Raw genomic sequence first — 22917 nt, 5'->3', positions numbered from 1 at the left:
ATGTTTTGTTGTAGCCTCTGTTATTGGTAATGGTGAGAGGTTAGCATGTTTTGTTGTAGCCTCTGTTATTGGTAATGGTGAGAGGTTAGCATGTTTTATTGTAGTCTGTTATTGGTAATGGTGAGAGGTTAGCATGTTTTGTTGTAGCCTCTGTTATTGGTAATGGTGAGAGGTTAGCATGTTTTATTGTAGCCTCTGTTATTGGTAATGGTGAGAGGTTAGTATGTTTTGTTGTAGCCTCTGTTATTGGTAATGGTGAGAGGTTAGTATGTTTTGTTGTATCCTCTGTTATTGGTAATGGTGAGAGGTTAGCATGTTTTGTTGTAGCCTCTGTTATTGGTAATGGTGAGAGGTTAGCATGTTTTATTGTAGCCTCTGTTATTGGTAATGGTGAGAGGTTAGCATGTTTTGTTGTAGCCTCTGTTATTGGTAATGGTGAGAGGTTAGCATGTTTTGTTGTAGACTCTGTAACTCTCACTCAATATTATTCATGATTCATTCATGATCTTTCTCAATCATGGCAGTCAAAGGCTTGATGGAGTCATTGTGTTCAAAGAATATGGGACCAAATACTAAACTTTTGACTACTTTAATACACTATAAGTTAATTTGTCAGAATACTCTTCAAATAGTGGGACTAGATACATAAAGTGATTTTTTTTCTAAATGGTGAAACAGATATGTATGAAAATATCTTCAAATAAAAGGTGACATTATATATCGTCACCTCATATGAAATATTTGATCTCAAATCCAACATGTTGGAGTATAGAGCCACATTTACAATATTATCTTCACTGTCAAAATAGATATGGTGTGGACTGTATACTCAATACAATCTAAATCTGATACCTCACTGTCTGTCTTTTGACTGATACTGCTTTTTAAACTGGTCTGGTCAGTCTACTCAAATATTCATACCGTACATATTTCTCTCTACAAGTAATATGAAAATTTAAAATAAAGATACATTAATTTCTGAACAGATATGGTAGGTTTCAGGACACTAATGTATCTGAATATGTTTAAAAAATTTACTGCCACTATTTTCACCACCAAAGAATAGAAGTGTGATTTTAATTGATTTGACTCTTTGCAGGCTGTCAGGCTGTTTAGTCACAGAGGAAGGCTGTGCTTCTCTGGTCTCAGCTCTGAGGTCAAACCCCTCACACCTGAGAGAGCTGGACCTGAGCTACAATCACCCAGGAGACTCAGGAGTCAGACTGCTCTCTGCTGGACTGGAGGATCCACACTGCAGACTGGAGAAACTCAAGTATTTAGAGGGTTTATGTCAATGTTCAAATCAGAGATGTTAGACTTATCAGGCGAGTTAAGACAAATATTCTGACCACCACTTGGACAAAGTTATATGCTGACTGGGTGTGTGTGTCTTGTGTGTATGTGTCCAGTGTGTGTGTGTCCAGTGTGTGTGTGTCCAGTGTGTGTGTGTCCAGTGTGTGTGTGTCCAGTGTGTGTGTGTCCAGTCTGTGTGTGTCCAGTGTGTGTGTGTCCAGTCTGTGTCCTGTCTATGTGTGTGTTCCTATGTATGTGTGTGTGTACTGTGTGTCCTATGTGTGTGTGTCCAACGTGAAACAAACACTGTACTTACACACACACACATTGGACTTACACACACACACACTGGATAAACACACACACACTGGGCACACACAGGACACACACTGTACAAACACACACACACACACACACACTGGACATATACACACACACGCACACACACTGGACACACATGCACTGGACACACATGCACTGGACACACATGCACTGGACACACACACGCACTGGACACACACATATACTGGACACACACATACTGGACACACACACACACTGGAAACACACACAGACAAACATCCTTACCAACGCTTGACCGTGTATGTCCAGTGTGTGTGTGTGTGTGTGTGTGTGTGTGTGTGAGAGAGAGTTCAGGTGTATCCCTCAATGACTGTCTGTTCTTCTGCTTACCGCTACAGTGTGGAACATGGTGGAGAGAACACAATGAAACCTGGGCTTAGAAAATGTGAGTGTTGACTGCTGTGAAGAATATGATTAGGAATAAGTCTTAATTCAAGTTAAGTCAAAGACCACCATCATTACTGACTTGGTCATATTAAATATCAGCTGTAGTTCTACAGAAGCAGAAATCAGGGACACCAACGTTTACAAAGAGTTGCTTTGACAATGTGTGTGTATGTTTGAGTTACATAAGAATTGTGTGTTTTTGTTCATGATGCATACAGGTGTGTGTGTGTGTGTGTGTGTGTGTGTGTAATTAATAGTAATAAGTGTGTTTTATATTACCATACAGTATAACATATGATCATTCAACAAGTCTCAAGTTACCTTAACTTCTCATTTTGATACCTAGAAACATCTACATTAAATGAATCAGTGAAAAGTGAGTTAACATTCTAATGTGAATGATGGTGATTTCTGATATTGTGTCTGGTTTCATCCATCAGATGTCTGTGATCTCACACTGGACCTAAACACAGTAGACAGACGCCTCTCTCTGTCTGAGGAGAACAGAAAGGTGACATGGAGTAGAGAGAAGCAGCCATATCCTGATCATCCAGAGAGATTTGAGGACTGTAGCCAGGTGCTGTGTAGAGAGGGTCTGACTGGGCGCTGTTACTGGGAGGTAGAGTGGAGTGGGGGAGGGGCTGATATAGGAGTGACATATAAAGGAATTAGCAGGAGAGGAGAGGTTAATGACTGTTGTCTTGGATACAATGACAAGTCCTGGAGTCTATTCTGCTTTGACAAAAGTAGAATAGACACACACACACACACAAACACACTGGACACACACGCTGGACACACACACAAACACACACTGGACGCACACTGACACACACACACTCACAATCACACAGAGGACACACACACTCACTGACACACACACTGGACACACACACACACACACAAACACACATTGAGGACACACACATACACACATACACTGGACTCACACACACTGACAGACACGTACACACACTGAGACACACACACACTGAGACACACACACAGTGGCCACACACACACATACTGTTGGGTTTATTTTTTTGTTCAGCATAAGCTACGGACAACGAACACAAGTACATTTTATCAATGGCAATTTGAATGCACAGAGATACCGTGATGAGATTCCATTGTCGTGCCGCCATCACCTCATGTTTCAGCATGATAATGCACGGCCCCATGTCGCAAGGATCTGAACACAATTCCTGGAAGCTGAAAAAAAATCAGTTCTTCCATTGCCTGAGTACTCATCAGATATGTCACCCATTGAGCATGTTTGGGATGCTCTGTATAAACATGTACGACAGCATGTTCCAATTCCCACCAATATCCAGCAACTTTACACAGCCATTGAAGAGGAGTGGGACAACATTCCATAGGCCAAAATCAACAGCCTGATCAACTTTATGCGAAGGAGATGTGTCGCAATGCATGAGGCAAATGGTGGTCACACCAGATACTGACTGGTTTTCTGATCCACACTCCTACTGTTTTATTAAGGTATCTGACAAACAGATGCATATCTGTATTCCCAGATGTGAAATCTGTAGATCAGGGCCTAATGAATTTAGTATTTCAACTGACTGATTTCCTTATATGAACTGTAACTCAGTAAGATCTTTGGTGTCCATTTACTTACTTTATTGTCTTATCATACCCATGGTATACAGTCTGACATAAAATGGACCTTCTGCTTGTTATGTACCCTCTGTAACCAGCTATCAAACATACTGACCTTTCTGACCCTATCCCATGGCCCTACTTTCGAGAACTAAACATTTAAAGTCCTCTGAGTTTTGCTTACTGGCCATTTATTATGTATTTGCTGTGTATTGGAGTTGTGCCGCAGAGCATCATGGGGGTTTGTATGTGTTGATATGATCACATTCCAGATAAATGGTTGAACTGATTCCTGTCTCCCGTCTCATCATTATTGAATTGTTATATAGACGTGGTTATGAAACCCACCAGACTTAACAACAGATTGGTGATGAGTAAGTCTGAATCTACAGGAACTATTCTGTCTGGAAGAAGTCAGTTTTTACAAATGTTTAAAACCTCTCTGGGATAGGCATGCCGCTAGCGACCCACCTGGCCAACATCCGGTGAAATTCGCAGAGCGCCAAATTCAAAATACAGAAATAGTCATAATAAACATTCATAAAAATACAAGTGTTATACATCAGTTTAAAGATTAACTTCTTGTTTATCCAGTGTCAGATTTCAAAAAGGCTTTACAGCGAAAGCATACCATGCGATTATCTGAGGACAGCGCCCCGCTTACAAAAGCATACAAACATTTTCCAACCAAGTAGAGGAGTCACGAAAGTCAGAAATAGCGATAAAATGAATCACTTACCTTTGAAGATCTTCATCTGGCTGCAGTCACAAGAGTCCCAGCTACACAATAAATGTTTGTTTTGTTCGATAAAATCCCTCTTTATATCTTTATGTCCCAAAAACTCAGTTTTGTTGGCACGTTTTGTTCAGTAATCCACTGGCTCAAAGGCGGTCAAAACATGCAGACAAATACATCCTAATAGTACCGGTAACATGTCAAACAATGTTTATAATTAATCCTCAGGTTGACTATTGTCTAAATAATCAATAGTATTTCAACCGGACAATAGCGTATTCAATAGAAAGGAAAAACAACAAAGGTCACGCGCGCAAACCAGTTCTGCATTCTTCCCCAGTCCCCTGACAGAAAGGTCTCATTCTTCTTCATTTTTCAGAATACAAGCCTGAAACATTGTCTAAAGACTGTTGACATCTAGTGGAAGCCATAGGAACTGCAGTCTGGGTCCTAACCCATTAGATACTCAGTAGGCATTCAATTGAAAACCATCCACATCAAACAAATCCCACTTCCTGGAGAGATTTTCCTCAGGTTTTCGCCTGCCATATCAGTTCTGTTATACTCACAGACATTATTTTAACAGTTTTGGAAACTTTAGAGTGTTTTCTATCCAATACTACCATGCATATGCATATCCTAGCTTCTGGGCCTGAGTAACAGGCAGTTTACATTTGGCACCTCATTCATCCAAACTTCCGAATACTGCCCCCTGTCCTAAAAAAGTTAACAACGTCAGGGTTGTGGGTTTGACTCCCACCGGGGACCAGTACTAAAATGTGTCACTCACTACTGTGAGTTGTGCTGGATAAGAGCTTATGCTGAATAACTGAAATGAAATAAATCATTTCCACATGTACTTACTTCCTTTTTATTTCCATGGTAACACAATGTATCTATCTTTCTTGATGTAGCCATTTCCTTTATTCCCCTCAAAACATACCACCCCTCCCCCAATTGGAGCAAACTAGTGAAAAACAACACTTAGGCCTGTACTTCCATATACTATATACATTTTATGGACACAGTCTATTTTATAATAGTTCTATTTTTGTTTGTTTTTACTCCTGTCCTTCTTTTACCCTCAACCTCTCCCATCTATTTCTGATGTCCATCTGGCTTGATTTCTATTTGCCATATCTTTCAAACTGTGCTCTTTAAGTAGTGAATGCATACATTTCATTTCATACGTTTATTTTTCTTCTCCGTACTGGCCCCCGTGGGAATCGAACCCACAAACCTGGCGTTGCAAACACCATGCTCTACCAACTGAGCCACAGGTGAATTTTTGCTGTGATGTTTCACAAAGGTTCTGAACCTTTCTATTCTCATAGTTTCTACAGATTGTAAATTGAAAATATTTTTTTTTTCTTAAAGTATTATTATATTATTGATTGATTGACTATGACTTTTCAGATCACCCAGTATTACTATCTGAAGGGTTAGCTCCAGGAAAATATTGCAATTCTTCAGCCATTCCTGGACCTGTGACCAAAAGCAAACTACTTATGGACAGTACCAAAACAAATTATCTAATGATCCTGCCTCTTCGCAGAGCTGAGAAGGTTGTCTCTCCCATGTAAATAACATTCTATTGGTTGCAAGAATTTTGTATAACAATTTCAATTGAAACATTTTAAGTTTTGAATCCGGCGTCGTTTTGTGTATCAGTTCATGAACCATGTGCCATGGAATCGGAACGTCAAAAATCTCTTCCCAACTATTTTGCAATTTATATGGCATGGCTGTCCATTTTCTGTCCTTAAATGAAACTTGTATACTTTTTTATTTATCACAATTTTCTTTAACCAATGATGGTCTTTAATGCCGACAGACAAGTTCAGTACTTTCCCCCTTCCACTTTCCTCTTCCATTGTTGCAGTAATGCTGCAATTAGTTGGTTGTAATGTTGGGTAGAGCAGACATTTCCATATATTTTGGTTAGCTGCTTGTATGACAACTCCACCAGTCCTATTTATGATATAATTTATGAAGATTATACCTTTTCTTTGGGGGTAAAAAAAAAAAGAATGTTTTCTTATCAATTTGTGAGGACCAACGCCGGAGATGAGAAGCAGCTCGGGGAGTCAACATTTAATCAGGAAACAGACAAAGACCAAGACAAGAACAGCGTCAGCACAACGGTACAAAACGAACAAACGACAATTAATGCTGCAGCAGGGAATAGAGCGGGGAACAGATAGATATAGGGGAGGTAATGACAGAGGTGATTGAGTCCAGATGAGTCCGATAATCGCTGATGCGCGGGACGGGGAAAGGCAGGTGTGCGTACTGATGGTGGCAGGAGTACGTAATGCTGGGGAGCTTGGCGCCTTCGTGCACCAGGGAGGGAGAGTGGGAGCAGGCGTGACACAATTAGTATATTTGAGTTTAACCACAATATTTGTTGCATTATTTGTTCTGTATTTTCTGGTGGATTATTAAACTGAAATTGCAACCAACTTTCTATGGCTTGTTTTAAAAATAATGATATTTGGGAGATTATTTAATTTCAAATAACTGAAAGTGAGAGGTTGTAGTCTGAATAAAGGGAAAAAGGCCTTATTTGAACATAGGGCGAGACATTCTTACTAATTTGCTAGAAAACCAGTTTGGATTTAACTATAACTTTTGTATGACTGAAGCCTTTAGTGAGAGGTCTAATGCTTAAATATTTTATAATTTCTGCCCTCCGTATTCATATTTGCTATATAAATAGGCCCGTTTAATTTTGTCTGTCTTGCCATTTCAAATAAAATAGAATTTTCTCACATCATTTTCCAAAAACGGTTTGCTAGGCGTAGGCAAGACCATAAGCAAATAGGTAAACTGGGATATGACATTTAACATTTACATTTAAGTCATTTAGCAGACGCTCTTATCCAGAGCGACTTACAAATTGGTGCATTCACCTTATAATATCCAGTGGAACAACCACTTTACAATAGTGCATCTAAATCTTTTAAGGGGGGGTTAGGAGGATTACTTTATCCTATCCCAGGTATTCCTTAAAGAGGTGGGGTTTCAGGTGTCTCCGGAAGGTGGTGATTGACTCCGCTGTCCTGGCGTCGTGAGGGAGCTTGTTCCACCATTGGGGTGCCAGAGCAGCGAACAGGTTTGACTGGGCTGAGCGGGAACTGTGCTTCCTCAGAGGTAGGGAGGCGAGCAGGCCAGAGGTGGATGAATGCAGTGCCCTTGTTTGGGTGTAGGGCCTGATCAGAGCCTGAAGGTACGGAGGTGCCGTTCCCCTCACAGCTCCGTAGGCAAGCACCATGGTCTTGTAGCGGATGCGAGCTTCAACTGGAAGCCAGTGGAGAGAGCGGAGGAGCGGGGTGACGTGAGAGAACTTGGGAAGGTTGAACACCAGACGGGCTGCGGCGTTCTGGATGAGTTGTAGGGGTTTAATGGCACAGGCAGGGAGCCCAGCCAACAACGAGTTGCAGTAATCCAGACGGGAGATGACAAGTGCCTGGATTAGGACCTGCGCCGCTTCCTGTGTGAGGCAGGGTCGTACTCTGCGAATGTTGTAGAGCATGAACCTACCTGACTAAAGAGTTAATCAGGGTGATATTTCCACAAATAGAAAGGTATTTACCTTTCCATGGCAGCAAGATCTTATCTGTTTTTGCTAACTTCCTATAAAAATGTATTGGAGTGAGATCATTTCGTTCTTTCCGGATATGTATACCAAGTAAGTCCACATCACCATCATACCATTTTATTGGTAAACTGCAGGGTAATGTAAAAGTTGTATTGTTTAGTGATCCAATACGTAATATAGAACATGGATCATAATTCGGTTGTAATCCAGAGAGGTTAGAAATAAATGATCTAGATCCTCTATGAGGCTGTGGAGGGATTCTAATTCTAAAATGATCTAGATCCTCTATGAGGCTGTGGAGGGATTCTAATTCTAAAATGATCTAGATCCTCTATGAGGCTGTGGAGGGATTCTAATTCTAAAATGATCTAGATCCTATATGAGGCTGTGGAGGGATTCTAATTCTAAAAGGATCTACATCCTCTATGAGGCTGTGGAGGGATTCTAATTCTAAAATGATCTAGATCCTCTATGAGGCAGTGGAGGGATTCTAATTCTAAAATGATCTAGATCCTCTATGATGCTGTGGAGGGATTCTAATCCTAAAATGATCTAGATCCTCTATGAGGCTGTGGAGGGATTCTAATTCTAAAATGATCTAGATCCTCTATGAGGCTGTGGAGGGATCCAAGTTGTGGATTTAAAAGAAAACATGAATCATCAGCATACAATGACACCTTTGTTTTTAAACTCTGTATTTCTAATCCCTTGATATTATTGTTGGATCAGATTTTAATAGCCAACATTTCGATGGCCATAATAAATAGATATGCCAATAGTGGACAACCTGGTTTTACTCCTCTAGACAGTTTAAAACTTTTAGAGACGTAGCCATTATTTACTATTTTACACCTAGGGTGAGAAATGTTTATGCCAATTATCTGATGGTCCGACCGCATTCTGTCCCCTATCAACACTTTGTAAACTTTTGTTGCCAACGAGAATGACATAAGAAATAAGTCAAGACGACTAGCTTGATTAAGCCTCCTCCATGTATATCTCACTAGGTCAGGATATTAAACCTCCTCAATGTATATCTCACTAGGTCAGCATATTAAACCTCCTCCATGTATATCTCACTAGTTCAGGATATTAAACCTCCTCCATGTATATCTCACTAGGTCAGGATATTAAACCTCCTCCATGTATATCTCACTAGGTCAGTATATTAATCCTCCTCCATGTATATCTCACTAGGTCAGGATATTAAACCCCCTCCATGTATATCTCACTAGGTCAGTATATTAATCCTCCTCCATGTATATCTCACTAGTTCAGGATATTAAACCTCCATATATCCACTAGTTCCAATAAACCAGGACATTCATGATTCTCTTTAAGAGCATGAGGGTGATAGTTTGCAGTGTGATTTCCTTTAAGAGCATGAGGGTGATAGTTTGTAGTGTGATTTCCTTTAAGAGCATGAGGGTGATAGTTTGTAGTGTGATTTCCTTTAAGAGCATGAGGGTGATAGTTTGTAGTGTGATTTCCTTTAAGAGCATGAGGGTGATAGTTTGTAGTATGATTTCCTTTAAGAGCATGAGGGTGATAGTTTGTAGTGTGATTTCCTTTAAGAGCATGAGGGTGATAGTTTGTAGTGTGATTTCCTTTAAGAGCATGAGGGTGATAGTTTGTAGTATGATTTCCTTTAAGAGCATGAGGGTGATAGTTTGTAGTGTGATTTCCTTTATGCTCCATTGAGGTATTTAAAACTGTATTATAATCTCTCACCATAATAATCCAGTCTAGTGCTGCTTGCCGTGTTGATCACTTAAATATGTTCTCAAAGAAATGTGGATCATCATTATTAGGTCTGTAAAGGTTAACGAGACATATTTTCTTATGGTCTAATAACACCTTGAGGATCTGTTTGGACAATTTCCCCTTTGGGTCAAAATTACTGTTAATTAATAATATCATCACCCCTTATGAGTTTCTTTGCCCATGGGAGAAGTATATTTCACCCCCCCAGTCCATTTTCCACACAGCTTCATCTAAAATTGTTGAGTGAGATTGCTGTAAACAATAGATGTTATATTCCTTCTCTTTGAGCCAGGTAAATATTGTTATGTTCTTATTATCTGCTAAGCCATTACAATTATAAGTGGTCATTCTTTTTTCACCATTTATCATAATGAGACACACGTTTAAAATCTATTCATCATAATATATGTTGGTAAACACACCATTATAAAGTACCATAGTGATTGAGTGTCTATATACAGTAGCTGTACCATGATATTTGCGTTGCTACTAAGTAAACCTCCAATTGGTCCCCACTATTCCACCCGCTAAAACCCTTCCCCATCCCGAGTTGGCTTGTCATCCCAGTGACCGGCAGACCACCCCCACCCCCCGGATCCCATGGCCCCCGATAGACCGGGACCCATCCTTGGAAAACAACACACATTGCCACCCACAGAACAGAAGCAGATGAGCCGTCAAAAGCATTTCCATCACCCTCACCTCCATTTGTATTATATATCGCTATTAAAAATTATATATTTAAAAAATCCTGCTTACCAGTATTTCCATTACAAAAATTACATTTAGGCAATTATTATTTTAGTAAACTATAATGATTCAACCTATATTGTCCCTAACATCTTTACTCCCTACCAACAGTTGTGGGATACATAAATACATGCACGCACGCACACACACACACACACACACACACACACACACACACACACACACACACACACACACACACACACACACACACACACACACACACACACACACACTCAACCACTTAGCCCCACAAACAACCATAAACTCAGATGCTCAACAGTTGTTCCATATGGAGTGACATGAGTAGCTAAGATTTATAATGTTAAATGTGGATTCTGTGAAGAGATGAAAAAAATGATAAATTGTATGTGTAATGGATTTGATAAAGTAATAATAACATACAACTATATATGTTCAAATATTCATACTAATCACACTAACCATACTACTAACCATACCACTAACCATTCTAACTGTACTATTTGTGATGTGAATTGAGCATATACGATGCTTATTGGCCATAGTATGGATATAGTTAGTTTGCCAAAAGTTCCCGTATGTCGTGTTAAATTCGTCAAAATACGAAGTATACATGCAGTGGACACTTGTTCCGTACTTGTATGGCCCATAATGCAATTCTTCAGAAATGGGCGTGGCTTCACAATGTTTTCAGATTTGAAGAAAATCTAGGAAAATATTTTTTGTTTTACCTTTATTTAAATATGCAGCTGAAGTCCGACGATAGTGGATACAAATTCGTTGCTTTAAGTAATTTTCACAAATGTTGAGCAATGTAATAAAGAAATGACTTTTCAAATAAGTTACATTACACACATTATGTTGGCTGACAATTTGCTAGCTACGCTATCCTTATGATCCGCATAGCATTACATCAATATGTGCTGGTGTGTTAGCTAGTTACCTAACGTTAGTTGGCTACTAATACATGGAACTTGCCAGGCAGTATATTAACTTTCTGCTATCTAACTAACTAACCAACGTTTATTGACTTGATTATTCACATCATTCTTAGCTAAGTGGTATAGTCGTTGTGGTTTCAATGGACATTGTTAACTCTGGCTATCTACTCCCGTCTCAGAGCATTCTCGCGCAGAATAACTGATGAATTTACTAACGCTCAACACCCGTTGAATATGGCCGGTGTCAGTAATAGTCGACAAAAAAAGCATCATTAAACTGTTGCCAGCAGCACAGTTACAGTCACCAGCGCTCTCTCATGAACACAAGCAAAATCATAAAATGCTTAGCTCGTCATTTGTTATGCTGACAAGCAAGCAGGAGGTTGCATAGCAACAGCATCAACTTCCGATAGACAGGCGAAGCTCTAGTACGCTCAACTGAAACAATACCGTTCGTTTACAGTATAAGAAAAGGAACTAATAGTGTATTATATACTCATTAAGTATGTAGTATACAGTATTAGTATGGGTATTCAAACACAGCTTATAATATTACATGCTTATAGGATTTCCTCCGTCTTGGTAATACATTTTGAAACAAAACCTATTCCCTGTTAAATAGAACCATTGAAATGTTGAACATGTAGATATTTGTTTTTAAACTTAAGGCTATAATTTATTTATAATTTATTGTATTCCCGATTAAGTTTTTGTTGATACACCAAATGTTGACGTTCTCAACCAATTTGTGAGTACGGTAGGCAAAATAGAAAGTTTCAGTTTTCCTGTCAACGCTCTCAGTCGACAGACTTATTATGGATGGAGATCGCCATCTACTGGGGACAGATGGACAGTGCCAGGCCATTCATAGTGAAAGATATAATCAGAAAGAAACCTGGTCTCAAGAGCTGCCTTGGAGAGTGGGCTCCCTCCAAAGTTAATATTTTCTCTTCTGAATTTGACCGATGTATTTTATTAAGTCGGGGCATTACATGTTAATCTTAAAATAATAAACATTTTAAAAAGTGTGAAGCAGAAAGTGAATATCCAACAGAGCTTGGTAATACAAATATAGAGTAACATTGTTAGGGTCGACTACAATGAAAACAATGCCTTATAATAAGGAAAGAATTCTCATGTTTGGTTTGTTTTGTTTTCTAAACCTTACGATAAGTGACAGTGACAAAGACATTGATAAAGAGGGTTGATGTAGTATCTAATGAGTGTTGACAGTATGTAAATGTGTCACGCCCTGATCTGTTTCACCTGTCCTTGTGCTTGTCTCCACCCCACTCCAGGTGTCGCCCATCTTCCCCATTATCCCCTGGGTACGTATACCTGTGTTCTCCATTTGACTGTTGGCAGGTCGTCTTGTTTGTCAAGTCAACCAGCATTTTCGTCTCAGCTCCTGCTTTTCCCCAGTCTCTCTTTTTCTCACCCTCCTGGTTTTGACCCTTGCCTGTCCTGACTCTGAGCCCGCCTGCCTGACCACTCTGCCTGACCCTGAGCCTGCCTGCCGTCCTGTACCTTTGCCTCTACTCTGGATTACTGACCTCTGCCTGTCTTGATCTGTCATTTGCCTGCCCCTGTTGCTGTAATAAACACTGTTACTTCAACACAGTCTGCATTTGGGTCTTACCTGAAACGTGACAGAATGGTAATATGTTGTTAGTGGGTTTTTGAATAGCACTCTCATAATGCCATATTTTAGTGAATTGAATTGGTTTCAATACAAGGTTAAATAATGAATAGAAGGTTTGAGCTTTCATCTTGACTAAATAGATACGCTGCTAGTGACAGTAAGTGGTACTCACTGAACTCCAACAGGCTGTAAGGGACAAAATGGAACATTCGGAGCAGAGGTATAAGTTGAATGGGAGGTAATGTCATCTATAATGATAATCTGTTTCCATTACGTGGAACAGTGTTTAAAATTAAAGTAGATCCAAGTAATGTTTTATTATTGAACAGGGTTTATATTTAGACTAAATCAATGATAAGACAGAACTAACTTGTTGAAGGATCTAATAGATGTGTTTAACAACAGGGTTTAAATCTAAATCAATGCAACATGTTAAAAAAGGGCCCTGGGATTGTTTTATTTTCAGAAATGTTTTAATTGAATTATTTTGGTAAGAAATGTACTGGGGGAAAAAATGTGTCAACCTGTTATACAAAATGTATGAAATGTTTGAAATGTTTTTAAATAATTAGTCTGAGGACGGGGGAAAGGAAAGGGAAATAAACACTAATTTAAAGGGGTTGAATGACCTCTGACCTGACTTTATAGTGTAGTTTGATACAATTATTTATTAATGGAGTTATTAAAGGTAGTAATTCTAATTCAGTTTTATTTTATTTTTATTATTTTTATTTACCAGCAGTGTTGTTGTTTTTTTACACATTAATCACGATGTAAGTCATGTGTCAAATAGATTTTGTTCACTTGCCTGCTTGTGAATGGAAGAAGGGTATCATTCAGGGCAGGCATGGGCCCCACATTACTAAAAAATGTATGTTTTTTTGGGGGGGGGGCTTGCCTGTTTTGCATGTTATTTTGGCATTAATATGTGTCATATCAGTTGGCAAACAATGTAAAAAAATATATATATATCATTAAGTTAATAAGGCCAAATAAACATGGTCTCCTTTTTGTTTTCTTGAATAAGGCAGCTCCAAAATGCAGATGTTTCAGCCCAGCTCAGTGCTTTGTGTGGTGGTGGGACAAGCCAGCAGAAAAATACAGAGCATTGTGCCGTGATTGGCTCAGTGTTCTGTCACTCATGGGGAAACTACGTCACCTCCAAGTCTAAGGGGAGACCTCGAGAATTTGAGCCCTTTGGGTGCTGCCATAGAGATACATTAGAAGTGCCCATCCAAGAAGGCTCAAAGTCATTGGCCACAAAATTACATCAAATCACATTATATCTACTGTAGCTTTGATTGGACTGATCATATCAACATCATACATCCAAAATCTTAGCTCACAAGCTAGACAGTCATCATCATGAATCAAGTCGAAAATCTACTGGCAAATCATATGAAGAGAAATAATGAAGAGAAATTATAGATAAAACATATCGATGTTCATCAGACATTGGACATAAAGATTACACAACACATTGGAAATCACAAATTCAACAATGAGTGGTTTGGAAGGAATCAGTGACAGTGGCTAACTACACGCATTGCAAAGCAATCACTAGCCTGTTATTCTGTGAAATGGCTGTGTGGTCCCAAATCTGGGATTAAGGGTCTCTTTTCCAAGTTTAAAATGATAAACATTCAACATTGTCCATGCTGTCAATGAAGCATGATTTGTGCCGCAGTCAAAACAACTGTTCATTCGGAACTGCTAAAACTTGACTTCAGTGAGTTCAAGACAACTGGGAAGTCGGGAATAAACGAGCTCCGACTGGGAAAATACGTTTTGAACGGTCATCCAACTCTGGTTTGTAAATCAGGCCTCTTTCTAGAGCTACGACCTGAAGATCAATGACATCATCATGATTTGACCTTGTTTTTTTCCGAGTTCCAGTTGTTTTGAAGCACCATAAATCCAGAGAATGCCAGACTTTGATGACAACATTTTCCCACGAAGGACCGCCGTGCCACCTTCCTGTTCAAGTGAGCACAGCACAACAAGGTGAGTCCAAAAATGTATTGTATGCTGCTGCATAAATTATGTAATATGCCAGGGAGATATGTATACTGTAGCTAAGAAAGTAATACTAAGTGTATGTTGTGTAGTAAGATGTTAGCAGCCCATGTGCCTCACCCTAAGAATTTGGTCTATTTACCCCTCTTAGTTTCACCTACTGTTCTGACTTGGTGGTGCACATGTAGCCTATAACCTGTTTTAGAGAAATGTAATCATTGAATATTGTCAGAGCTTTCATTGTTTGCTTATATGCCCATTTTATTTATCCTACGGTTCTGACTTGGTGTACAGGGAGAACACTGTAAGAATGGCCCACATTATGAATTCTGTCGCTGTACATTTCGAAAGTGCTGAACAAATAGTTATATTGACTACGTCCATCCTAGATCGCTCATTAATGTCTTAATCTAAATTACAGATTGCCTCTTACACACTTGTCATCCCCTTATACCATAGTTTGTACATCTCAATTGTCATTAGAAACCAAATTTGTTTCAGCAAGTCAGCCGTATCAGCTATGTTTTTTTAAAGGCAGTAAATGAGGTTAAATGAACAGTTTGGCTGCCAGACAAGGCTCCGCTGATAGCCAGGTGTAGCAGTGGTAAGATGTTGGGACAGTTTTATGTAGGCTGTTTGTGGGCACCGTTTGTCACCGTTATAGTGCAATTAATGTATTGTTTAGTGTTGTGTAGCGGCTTTGCTGGCATCCATCCCACTTGTTTTTTTTGGGCCCCACCAAGATTGCTGGGCAGATTTACGTAATCTAGTCTTCAGGAGATTTTATTAGATATTTACTTTATTTAGTCTCATTCTTAACACAATGGTCTAAAATATACAGTAAGTCTGATCAGTAGAACAATTCTCCTTCTTAAGTATGGTCTATAATATTCAGTAAGTCTGATCAGTGGGTAATCACATATTTGAAGTCTGATATCCCTACTTCTGTCTTTGAAAATGAATGATATGAGGCTGTGTATTTATTGCAGCACGTCACGGACAGTTTTGAATCAGTCATACAAATAAGCATTGGATATTAAATGTTCCAGGAATCAAATATAATTGTTGACATTTTAGTTTTGGCCACATGCAGAGATGGTAGGAGGACTTACAACTCATAAAGACATCATATATTATCTATGTAGTGATGGTAGGAGGACTTACAACTCATAAAGGCATCATATATTATCTATGTAGAGATGGTAGGGGGACTCACAACTCATAAAGACATCATATATTATCTATGTAGAGATGGTAGGGGGACTTACAACTCATAAAGACATCATATATTATCTATGTAGAGATGGTAGGGGGACTCAACTCATAAAGACATCATATATTATCTATGTAGAGATGGTAGGGGGACTCACAACTCATAAAAACATCATATATTATCTATGTAGAGATGGTAGGGGGACTCACAACTCATAAAGACATCATATATACTGCAAAAAAAAATAAAGGGAACACTTAAACAACACATCCTAGATCTGAATTAAAAAAATAATCTTATTAAATACTTTTTCTTTACATAGTTGAATGTGCTGACAACAAAATCACACAAAAATAATCAATGGAAATCCAATTTATCAACCCATGGAGGTCTGGATTTGGAGTCACACTCAAAATTAAAGTGGAAAACCACACTACAGGCTGATCCAACTTTGATGTAATGTCCTTAAAACAAGTCAAAATGAGGCTCAGTAGTGTGTGTGTGGCCTCCACGTGCCTGTATGACCTCCCTACAACGCCTGGGCATGCTCCTGATGAGGTGGCGGATGGTCTCCTGAGGGATCTCCTCCCAGACCTGGACTAAAGCATCCGCCAACTCCTGGACAGTCTGTGGTGCAACGTGGCGTTGGTGAATGGAGCGAGACATGATGTCCCAGATGTGCTCAATTGGATTCAGGTCTGGGGAACGGGTCTGAATAAAGTGTCAAAACACCTAAAGTATGTTTAATAAATACTGGCATACTTTACATTTCATCCCCACAAAGTAACAAAGTAACAAAGTTGTCGAATTATGAGTGTTCATTTAATGTTCAAAGCACCCTGAATACACTTAATTTTCCTCTCTGGTGATAGGTCTAAACCGTGTAAAAATCGTTAGAATTACAGGAAATTAGCTTTGAAACAGTAAAAAAGACCCCCAGTCCTCTGTTTAGGGACTGTGCCAGAGGGGCAATGAAATTCACATAGCAAATCTCACTCTAAACCTTTTTCAAAAATGTTCAGCCCTACCGGTTAATATAATGGATAATAATCTGTGGTTCTGTTCACGTAACAGGGTTGACCTTAAAATTAGGGAAATTATTCCTTTTTTTACATTAAAATTAATAATTTCCTTAAAATCAACACATTTATCTGACTTCTAATGTCACCAAGAAATGTGCACCATAACTTCAGCAGCCATTTTGTAACTGCATAGTAGGTTACAGACTTACCTTCATGTCCATGATATGAGCAAATCACATGGGTTGTTCCACAAAATTTGTCCCTTTATTTCACCTAATTTTAACATTTTGTCATGAAGAGTTTATGTTCAATTTAAAAAACATGTTTTCCCATCTCAAGAGGTTAAATAAATGTCTATAGTGCCTATTGAGTGCCAAATAAAGTAACATGGTTGACCATAACAGGGTTGATGATTTCATGTTAAATCAGCCATAAATCCCGGCACAGTGGACGTGTCATTATACACAGAAAAACACACAAATGGTTCCAATGGTTTTTCCACCATTCATTTTTCACACTGTGAATTTTACCAAAAATTAGAGTTAGTTGTTTGTTTTGTGTAGGCTTACCTTACATTTTGATAGCCGTGTAATTCTCTCTTGGACAAGGTGAGTTTTATCAATATATTCACCTCAATTTACAAAAAAAAATGTGCAACGATAATTATTGATAAAAGTAACCTTGTCGGAGAGAGATTTGTGCAGTTATCAAAACATCACGCCAGGTTAAACCTACATGAAACACAGACCTCACAAGTTGTTCTAAAATCCCAGATGGAAAAATGAATGGTGAAAAAACGATTGGAACCATTTCCTGTTTTTATGACTCAACTGTGTTCTTCTTATTCTACTTCTACTACTACTACTACTACTACTACTACTACTACTACTACTACTACTACTACTACTACTACTACTACTACTACTACTACTACTACTACTACTACTTCTTCTTCTTCGGTGGGGTTTAACAGCAGATGGCATCCAATGTTATTGTGCATTACCACCACCTACTGTACTGGAGTGTGGGCCAGAAACAGGGAGAAACTAAATCCTACCTGCCAGCCCTGTTGATCTTAAACCCAGGCACCACAGGCTAATAGGGATTTCTTTCCTTTACTCTCATCAGACTGAAACTTTACCAGTTGAAAGTATACATACATATAATATATTTTTGTATTACAAGTTTTATTTATTATAACATGTAAATATGCAAATGAGGCAAAACCTCCTTAAATATGCGCTAATTTGCATATTACGAGAATTCGTTTTTCAACACATTGCTTCAAGGCAGAATGTTTTTTATTTTATTATTGTGATAAGACACTCAATGGTCAGACTTTTACAGATCAGTTTATCAAAATATTGTCATTTCATGGGAATATAAAACACTATTCACATGTATGATGGATGCATATTTTTCACATATTTACAGATAATATGACACTTAAAATCAATATTACACAAGAAATAAAAAAAAATCCTCTGTAAAAGTCTGACTATAAGACCTAAGAACCTGTGTGTGAATAATGTGAATTGGAAAAATGAATTGGAGCACAGGGAACATGTCATTTTGAGAAAATGGCCGATAAAGATAGGCTAATGCAATTAAAATGTACTTTCCATAAATATGACCATTTATGTCACATTAATTAAACTCTTTTTCATATATCACCTTTTAAACTGACAAATAAACATCAAATATGCCTTTTACCAATACATCAGCACGTTTGATACATTTGTTTCAAGCAATAGAGCACATGCTTTGAATACTGGTCTGTGGGGCAAATATGCAGTTTTTGGGAAAATTCTCATATCACTTTGCTCAATTTGTCACAAACAAGGCTTTTGTATGGCTGTTGAAATGTACAGGACATTTATCAGCTATGCCTGCCCCATATGTAAGGCCCTCAATGTACAGAACATTAATCAGCCATGCCTGCCCCATATGTAAGGCCCTCTTTGAGTTGTTGCTGGTGCCACTTTACTTTCTTGACTGTGTCATGTGACCTGCTCCTACGCTTGGCACATTCCATTGAAGCAGCATCAGCTCTCAGAACTCCTCGCTGATTGAAGACAGTGTCACCAAAGTGCTGTCAACCCACAATGTGTCCATCACATTTGATATAGCAGTGGCTTCCTCATTGAACGTGGCTACTGTCATACTGGCTGCTGCATCAATGAGGCTTTTTCCCACGAAGACAGTTTTGTGGCATCGCGACCATATTAGAGTTCAGACATTCATTTGCATTCTGGGCTTTCTCCGTGCTACATTCTTTAGAGGAGGTTATCATTTGATATACAGACACCATTTTCTGTGCAACCTCTCTATTGAAAAAGGTATGGCCTCCAAGGTTTTTGTGACGGGGTGGATCTTCACCATTTTCTATGGCTCGCTGGTACCAGCACCAATACACACACCTATCCCGTAGTTGGAAGTGAATCCTCTTGTGCCAAGTGCCATCAAAGGATACATGACTGTCTATGATCTCATCCTCATCCTCCTTCAGCAACTCTGCTATGTCTGGGTCTATATCTGTATCCTCATCCTCCTTCAGTAACTCTGTTATGTCTGGGTCTATATCTGTATCCTCATCCTCCTTCAGTAACTCTGTTATGTCTGGGTCTATATCTGTATCCTCATCCTCCTTCAGTAACTCTGTTATGTCTGGGTCTATATCTGTATCCTCATCCTCCTTCAGTAACTCTGTTATGTCTGGGTCTATATCTGTACCCTCCTTCAGTAACTCTGTTATGTCTGGGTCTATATCTGTATCCTCCTTCAGTAACTCTGTTATATCTGGGTCTGTATCTGTATCCTCATCCTCCTTCAGCAACTCTGGAATGTCTGGGTCTATATCTGTATCCTCATCCTCCTTCAGTAACTCTGTTATGTCTGGGTCTATATCTGTATCCTCATCCTCCTTCAGTAACTCTGTTATGTCTGGGTCTATATCTGTATCCTCATCCTCCTTCAGCAACTCTGTTATGTCTGGGTCTATATCTATATCCTCATCCTCCTTCAGTAACTCTGTTATATCTGGGTCTATATCTGCGTATGATCTTCTAATTATCTTTGCAGCACTCTCCATTGACTGTAGCCCTCTGAATCTCTGCAACTAAAGTGTGTGTGTGTGGGGGGGGGAGTACTTACAGTCTGTCTGTGGACATTACAGTCATTTTTATTTTTATTTTTTGACCGTTATTTTACCAGGTAAGTTGACTGAGAACACTTTCCCATTTGCAGCAACGACCTGGGGAATAGTTACAGGGGAGAGGAGGGGGATGAATGAGCCAATAGGAAGCTGGGGATGATTAGGTGACCATGATGGTTTGAGGGCCAGATTGGGAGTTTAACCAGGACACCGGGGTTAACACCCCTACTCTTACAATAAGTGACATGGGATCTTTAATGACCTCAGAGAGTCATAACTACAGGACTACATTTTAGCATGTTTCCCTATGTAAATATTAACATATCAGCATGTATTTACTTTATGTAAAGCTAATTTCACACTAATCACAATAGGCTACAGCCCTATGACACTGTAGGCTACAGCCCTATGACACAGTAGGCTACAGCACTATGACACAGTAGGCTACAGCCCTATGACACAGTAGGTTACTGCCCTATGACACTGTAGGCTACAGCCCTGTGACACAGTAGACTACAGCCCTGTGACACTGTAGGCTACAGCCCTATGACACTGTAGGCTACAGCCCTATGACACTGTAGCCTACAGCCCTGTGACACAGTAGACTACAGCCCTGTGACACAGTAGACTACAGCCCTGTGACACTGTAGGCTACAGCCCTGTGACACAGTAGACTACAGCCCTATGACACTGTAGGCTACAGCCCTGTGACACTGTAGGCTACAGCCATGCGACACTGTAGGCTACAGCCCTGTGACACTGTAGGCTACAGCCCTGTGACACTGTAGGCTACAGCCCTGTGACACTGTAGGCTACAGCCCTGTGACACTGTAGGCTACAGCCCTATGACCCAGTACATATACATTTACATTTAAGTAATTTAGCAGACGCTCTTATCCAGAGCGACTTACAAATTGGTGGATTCACCTTATGATATCCAGTGGAACAACCACTTTACAATAGTGCATCTAAATCTTTTAAGGGGGGGTTAGAAGGATTACTTTATCCTATCCTAGGTATTCCTTAAAGAGGTGGGGTTTCGGGTGTCTCCGGAAGGTGGTGATTGACTCCGCTGTCCTGGCGTCGTGAGGGAGCTTGTTCCACCATTGGGGTGCCAGAGCAGCGAACAGTTTTGACTGGGCTGAGCGGGAACTGTGCTTCCTCAGAGGTAGGGAGGCGAGCAGGCCAGAGGTGGATGAACGCAGTGCCCTTGTTTGGGTGTAGGGCCTGATCAGAGCCTGAAGGTACGGAGGTGCCGTTCCCCTCACAGCTCCGTAGGCAAGCACCATGGTCTTGTAGCGGATGCGAGCTTCAACAGGAAGCCAGTGGAGAGAGCGGAGGAGCGGGGTGATGTGAGAGAACTTGGGAAGGTTGAACACCAGACGGGCTGCGGCGTTCTGGATGAGTTGTAGGGGTTTAATGGCACAGGCAGGGAGCCCAGCCAACAGCGAGTTGCAGTAATCCAGACGGGAGATGACAAGTGCCTGGATTAGGACCTGTGCCGCTTCCTGTGTGAGGCAGGGTCGTACTCTGCGAATTCTGTAGAGCATGAACCTACAGGATCGGGTCACCGCCTTGATGTTAGTAGAGAACGACAGGGTGTTGTCCAGGGTCACGCCAAGGTTCTTAGCACTCTGGGAGGAGGACACAATGGAGTTGTCAACCGTGATGGCGAGATCATGGAACGGGCAGTCCTTCCCCGGGAGGAAGAGCAGCTCCGTCTTGCCGAGGTTCAGCTTGAGGTGGTGATCCGTCATCCACACTGATATGTCTGACAGACATGCAGAGATGCGATTCGCCACCTGGTTATCAGAAGGGGGAAAGGAGAAGATTAATTGTGTGTCGTCTGCATAGCAATGATAGGAGAGACCATGTGAGGATATGACAGAGCCAAGTGACTTGGTGTATAGCGAGAATAGGAGAGGGCCAAGAACAGAGCCCTGGGGGACACCAGTGGTGAGAGCACGTGGTGCGGAGACAGATTCTCGCCACGCCACCTGGTAGGAGCGACCTGTCAGGTAGGACGCAATCCAAGCGTGGGCCGCGCCGGAGATGCCCAACTCGGAGAGGGTGGAGAGGAGGATCTGATGGTTCACCGTATCAAAGGCAGCAGATAGGTCTAGGAGGATGAGAGCAGAGGAGAGAGAGTTAGCTTTAGCAGTGCGGAGAGCCTCCGTGACAAGGAGAAGAGCAGTCTCAGTTGAATGACCAGTCTTGAAACCTGACTGATTTGGATCAAGAAGGTCATTCTGAGAGAGATAGCAGGAGAGCTGGCCAAGGACGGCACGTTCAAGAGTTTTGGAGAGAAAAGAAAGAAGGGATACTGGTCTGTAGTTGTTGACATCGGAGGGATCGAGTGTAGGTTTTTTTCAGAAGGGGTGCAACTCTCGCTCTCTTGAAGATGGAAGGGACGTAGCCAGCGGTCAAGGATGA

General features: G+C 40.3%; 1 long non-coding RNA gene across 1 annotated transcript; it reads left to right on the top strand.

Moving 5' to 3' along the window:
- The first annotated feature begins 857 nt into the window (after nt 1-857).
- Nucleotides 858-2785, top strand: LOC123727749 (uncharacterized). Its single transcript, XR_006759625.1, has 3 exons — nt 858-1273; nt 1995-2041; nt 2484-2785. It is a non-coding gene; the product is annotated as an uncharacterized lncRNA (long non-coding RNA).
- Nucleotides 2786-22917: the final 20132 nt, after the last annotated feature.

The sequence above is a fragment of the Salmo salar genome, chromosome ssa16 (assembly GCF_905237065.1).
Source record: "Salmo salar chromosome ssa16, Ssal_v3.1, whole genome shotgun sequence".
Taxonomy (NCBI): domain Eukaryota; kingdom Metazoa; phylum Chordata; class Actinopteri; order Salmoniformes; family Salmonidae; genus Salmo; species Salmo salar.
The sequence above is the reverse complement of the archived record's forward strand: the minus strand, read 5'-3'. Positions and strand labels throughout refer to the sequence as shown.